This window comes from Primulina huaijiensis, chromosome 5, assembly GCF_012295235.1.
Source record: "Primulina huaijiensis isolate GDHJ02 chromosome 5, ASM1229523v2, whole genome shotgun sequence".
Classification (NCBI taxonomy): domain Eukaryota; kingdom Viridiplantae; phylum Streptophyta; class Magnoliopsida; order Lamiales; family Gesneriaceae; genus Primulina; species Primulina huaijiensis.
This window is the reverse complement of record NC_133310.1, coordinates 11,234,806-11,241,311: the sequence shown is the minus strand read 5'-3', so window position 1 is coordinate 11,241,311 and position 6,506 is coordinate 11,234,806. Positions and strand designations below refer to the sequence as shown.

Sequence of the window (6,506 nt, the reverse complement as noted above, 5' to 3'; positions counted from 1 at the left end):
ATTTTGATTGTATTGTCGGTATCGATATATTAACCAAGTACAGAGACACTGTATATTGTTTCCAGAAGATTGTTAGATTCAGACCAGAGATGGCTAACGAATGAAAATTCTACGGTAAGGGTTCCAGATCTCGGATTCCCTTAGTATCTGCTCTGACTATGAGTAGATTGTTGCAGAAAGGAGCAGAGGGGATCCTTGTATATTCAGTAGATCTATTGAAATCGAGCCCAGCATTGGCAGATCTGCCATTGCTTTGTGAGTTTACTGATGTATTCCCAGACGAGATTCCAGTGTTACCTCCAGTTCGAGAGGTAGATTTCAGCATTGATCTTGTACCAGGTACCGTTCCTATATCTCGAGCTCCTTATAGAATGGCACCTATTGAATTGAAAGAACTGAAAGAACAGCTCGAAGATTTATTGGCCAAGGGGTATATTAGACCGAGTGTATCTCCTTGGGGCGCACCAGTCCTATTTGTGCGAAAGAAAGACGGTTCGATGAGATTGTGTATTGATTACCGACAACTGAACAAGGCAACGATAAAGAACAAATATCCCTTGCCTCGTATTGACGACTTATTTGATCAGTTGCAGGGATCCTCTGTCTATTCCAAGATCGATCTGAGATCTGGATATCACCAGCTGAGAGTCCGAGATGTTGATGTACCAAAGACAGCATTCCGAACCAGGTACGGACATTATGAATTTATTGTCATGCCTTTCGGTTTAACAAATGCTCCAGCGGTGTTTATGGGACTGATGAATCATGTCTTTCAGAAATATCTGGATGAGTTTGTGATTGTTTTTATAGATGATATTTTGGTTTACTGGAGAAATGAGACTGATCATGCTGAGCATTTGAGAATTGTGTTGCAGACGTTAAGAAATGAGCAACTGTATGCTAAACTGTCAAAGTGTGAGTTTTGGCTGAGACAGGTTGTCTTCTTAGGTCATATCATATCTGGAGACGGTATTTTTGTTGATCCGAGTAAAGTTGAAGCTGTGATCAGTTGGCCGAGACCGACTTCTGTGCCAGAGATACGCAGTTTCATGGGTTTAGCAGGGTACTATCGACGATTTATTAAAAATTTCTCCAGTATTGCGAAACCGATTACCCAGTTGACACAGAAGAATTCTCCATTTGTGTGGTTTGAAGATTGTGAGTCTAGCTTCTTAGAGTTGAAGAGACGACTAACCAGTGCTCCAGTGTTGACGATACCTTCAGGTACAGGTGATATTGTTGTATATTGTGATGCATCGCAGAGAGGGTTAGGATGTGTTCTTATGCAGCGACAGCATGTTATTGCCTATGCTTCGAGACAGTTGAAGCCACACGAGACTCGATACCCAATTCATGATTTTGAATTGGCGGCTATCGTATTTGCACTGAAGATATGGCGACACTATATGTATTGCGAGAAATTTGAGATCTACTCTGATCACAAGAGCTTGAAATATCTGTTTTCTCATTCAGAATTGAATATGAGACAGCGTAGATGGCTTGACCGACTAAAAGACTTTGATTGCGAGATCAAGTACTATCCAGGGAAGTCAAATGCAGCAGCGGATGCCTTGAGTCGAAAGGTATGTTCCCTATCCTTATCGACGATAGGTGTTTCGAATTTAGTTGAAGATTGCTGTTTGTCTGGATTAGAATTTGATACAGATAGTAGACCATTACAACTTGCTACAATTCAAGTTCAGCCAGATTTGATTTTGAGAATCAAAGAAGCACAAAGAACTGATCCAAATGTTCAGAAGTCAATTGAGATGGTCCGATCAGGGCATTTGTCCGAGTATCAGGTACTTGATCATGTTCTGTATGTGAATAACCGTCTTGTAGTGCCAGATATTTCAGATTTGAAATAGCAGATATTGTCAGAAGCGCACTGTAGTCGGTTCAGTATTCATCCTGGTGGCAGAAAGATGTATAATGACTTGAAGACACAGTTCTGGTGGAAACAAATGAAGTCAGACATTGCAGAGTTTGTGTCGAAATGTTTAAATTGCCAACAGGTGAAGGCCGAGAGAAAGAAGCCCGGAGGTTTACTTCAGAGTTTATCTATTCCTGAATGGAAATGAGATCACATTGCCATGGACTTTGTTACGAAGTTACCACGATCATCTCGGGGTTGTGATGCGATTTGGGTTGTGATAGACAGATTGACCAAATCAGCATGTTTTATTATATTCAGAATGACGTATCGTTATGATCAGATGGCAGAGATATATGTCAGAGAGATAGTCAGATTGCATGGTGTGCCGAAGTCGATCGTATCAGATCGTGATCCACGATTCACTTCACACTTTTGGCACAGTCTGCAGCAGGCTTTAGGTATGACATTGCACCTGAGTACTGCTTACCATCCCCAGACAGACGGACAGTCAGAGCGGACTATCCAGACCTTAGAGGATATGCTAAGAGCTGTAGTGCTAGATTTTGGCACTAGTTGGCAAGATTCACTCCCTCTTTGTGAATTCTCGTACAACAACAGCTATCAAACGAGCATCGAGATGGCACCGTTTGAAGCTTTATACGGAAAGAAGTGCAGATCTCCACTGTATTGGGATGATATATCTGAGATACCAGAACTTGGGCCTGATATGCTTCGTGAAATGACTGAAAAAGTGAAGCTGATTCAGAAGAGAATGAAAACTGCACAGGATAGGCAAGCCAAGTATGCGAATGACCGTTATTGTTTGAACAAGGAGATAGAGTATTTTTAAAGATTTCTCCGTTCAAAGGCATTGTCAGATTTGGCAAACGCGGGAAGTTTTCTCCACGCTATATTGGGCCTTATGAGATCCTCGAGAAGATAGGAGATCGTGCCTATCGACTCGCCTTACCGCCTTCATTATCTGGGATACATGATGTTTTTCATGTATCATTATTGCGGAAATATATGCCAGATGCTTCACCTATAATTCAGCCAGACAAGGCCGAACTGGACGAGACGCTGAGTTATTTCGAGAAGCCGATTCAGATTCTTGATCGGAAAGAAAAGCAACTCAGAACAAAAACTATTCCACTTGTGAAGATTCAGTGGAGTCGTCACGGTATTGAAGAAGCTACCTGGGAGAAAGAGTCTGATATGCGGCAGAGATTCCCAGAATTATTTCACTGATGTGAGTTCTATTTAGCTTCTGTTACATTTCTTTCTGATATCTGAATTGATTGCCTGTGATTTCGGGGACGAAATCGGATCTTAGGGGGGGAGAAATGTAATGCCCGAGATTTTATATCATGTTAAGCTGAGATTATTGATTTTGAATTCATGTAATTATAGACGGACCATTCCGAGACTAGATTGGGCAAAGCATATGATTATGAAATTTTTTGGACAGAACTATTGGCGCCCGAGCGGTAGAAAATGACCGCCCGAGCGCCAATGTTCAATACGATGATCATTTGGACAGAACATCTGGCGCCCGAGCGGTAAAAAATGACCGCCCGAGCGCCAGTGCAACACGTTAAGGTACCGTACAGAGTGTTCGGCGCCCGAGCGGTAATTTGTGACCGCCCGAGCGCCGCCTGATTTGTATGAAAATGAGCCACGTTTCACTTACATGCAACTTGAGATATATATACACAAGCTGCTTCATTCAGATTCCTTACGCCTTTTCATATTTTAGATTTGTGATTGTGCAAGAAGATCCGCCCGTCAGAATTTCGATCCGACTTTAGTACTATGTTCCTATCGACGCAGGCTTCAACTGGACGTAAGTTTTACTACGTTTTGAGATGATTTGAAATTATGGTATTTCCAGAATCTGATATGATTCCTATATGATGTTCTTGATATGTTAGACCTCATATAATCGAAACTGGATTGAAGAACGGATACCGTATAAAATTGTTATGAATTTCGGAGTTAAATTGAATGAGAATTGATATCAGATTTGTATTGTTACGGCTTATGAGTTGAGATTGCTATCTGTTGATATTTGTATTGTTGGGTATATTGAGATTGTGCAGTTATGCTGTCGAAACATAATTTGATTTAATTCTGATTATATCTAGTATTGAATTGATCGGTGTATTGATATTGTACTCCTCGATATTGTCATTGCCAGATTGAGTATTGACAGGCTTTGAGTTCGAGACTTTGACAGAATCAGATTGACAGAAAGAAAGGTATAATTCATGTTGATTCGGGAAGATATAACTCGAATTAGATCTGATTTGAGTTTCCCAAAATCACATACTAGATTGTTACCTTTTTATATGTTGATGCTTTGTTTATAGATTTATATTCATGCATTTAAGATAGGAGAGTCATTGGCAGACTTGTCAAGCTTGACGTTCGGTGATATCGACGCATAGGAGCAGAATTGACTCCGATTGTAGACATTCGATACAGACCGAAGTCTAGGAATAAGACGTACCGTCACCCCGATTGGGAGAGTAGGTGGCATACTGTGACGTCTTATTCACACCGAGATCCCTAGAGTTAGAGTCGAGTCGAGTCAAGATATGATTTCGATTTCATTTGCATGCTGACATTGATTTGGTTTCATAGATTATGGAACCTATTGCCATTGATTCGATTCATGAGAGTATGCTTCATGATTTATATTGTGTATATGCATGTGTACCATGTTTTATACTGGGATTTGTTCTCACCGGAGTATCCGGCTGTGGTTGTGTCTGTATGTGTGCATGATCACAGGTGGGACAGGATCAAGGTCGAGACAAAGATGAGATATCGAGATAGCGTGGAGATTACGGGCGTAGAAGAAGATTTCTAGTGGTTTCTTACTAGACATGTACTACAATGTGGTTTGTAGTTGGTATTGAACACTAGTTGGTATGAATGTACTGAAATAAGACATGGATTTATGTTTGTTGAAATAAAATGGAGACATTACGTGTGTAGGTTTATTTACATTTGTTTTAATATTAAAAGTAAAATTTTGACCCACATTTTCTAACAAAGATCCAATTAATCCCAAAAAGAATTGAGTTAGAGCCCGGGTCCCCACAGTCAATCTAATGCTAATGACAATTCACATACAGTAGGAAGACTATCATACTATGGGGTTATACGGGATATTGTTTTACTAGACTACTATTCTTTCAAAGTGCCTGTTTTTAGGTGTGATTGGGCCAATCCTGGAACTGGTATCAAAATTGAAGATGGTTTTACACTGGTCAACTTACACCAAGGACTAAAAACTTTTGAAAGTGATCCTTTCATTTTAGCATCACAAGCAAAGCAAGTATTCTATTCCTGGGACAATGATGAAACAAATTGGTATGTGTTGCTAAAAGCCCCGCTTCGGGGTATTATTAACATGAATGTTCTTGAAGAAGATGCTTATACGTCATCAACACCTCTTCATGTGTCCCTACTTGAGATTAACATTACTGAGAAAGAACCATACTGAAGGAATGAGTGTGAGGGAATCGAAGTGACTGAGAGATGAAGGAAATTTTCAGGATAGATTTTATAGTTATTTATTTTGATTGATATATTATTTCTAAAGTTACGTAACTATTTATTTAGTGTTTAATATATTTGTTTGCTTGTTTATTTTAAGTGATGCATCATGTCATATTACATGTTTATCAGGTTATTAAATAACATTGAAAAGATTAGCAAAATGGTCAAAAAACGTAGCAAAGGATCTGTAGATGAAATTCATGTGATATTGTTTTCTATTTTAAATCTTTTTTTATTTTACTAAAGCACACTAGTACATTTCAATGTATCTTTTTTCCATTTTATAGGAAAATATATCTAATAGGTTATAGAGAATGGATTCTAACAATTCAGCTAATTCATCACATGATTTGCATGGTAAAGAACCAATTGATGATGAGAAAACAGATAAGAAAAAAAGGACGAGGTTCATCAAAGTTGAAAATGGTTAGTGGCCAAGACAAGTGTAAAGAGTTGGAGCGTAATGAGTTTGGACAGCCGGTTGGAGATAATTCAGTGAAATACGCTTCTTTTCTAGGGTGCATGATAAAAGAATTTGTGCCTTATACATTAGATGGATGGGATGACATAAGCAGAGAAGTGAAGGATAGGATGTGGAGCTCTCTTCAGGTAATTTATTTAGTTACTAAATTTTTCATTTCCATTTTCATAACAAAATGTAGACATATTTTCTTGTTATTTAATATACAGCTGACTCACAAAGTTGAGGATTGTGAAAAGAAATCAATTTTTTGAAAGTTGGCTAAATTGTGGCGTGATAGGAAATCCAAATTGAAAATACTTGTACGAGAAGCTAATACAATTCGACTGGCTTCACGAGATCTTGAAGCCTGAATTTATGGACCAAAATCAGTGGGAATTGTTTGTACAGAGGACATTATCACCTAAATTTCAAGTGAGAATATTTCTGGACTCTTTTATGGTCACTTAATACATTTGCTTTACCTTTTAATTTGTTGGTGCTATTTAGATCTTTGAGGTTAATGTATTGTGTTGTTGCCCCGACGAGACTGCTTTGTCAGTAGTTTAGGTGTGTGTTTGGATGTAATGATTGTTTGAACAT

General features: G+C 38.8%; 1 long non-coding RNA gene across 1 annotated transcript; it reads left to right on the top strand.

The window, feature by feature from the left end:
• The first annotated feature begins 5,519 nt into the window (after nucleotides 1-5,519).
• Nucleotides 5,520-6,086, top strand: LOC140976577 (uncharacterized). Its single transcript, XR_012175237.1, has 2 exons — nucleotides 5,520-5,645; nucleotides 5,731-6,086. It is a non-coding gene; the product is annotated as an uncharacterized lncRNA (long non-coding RNA).
• The last annotated feature ends 420 nt before the right edge of the window (nucleotides 6,087-6,506 follow it).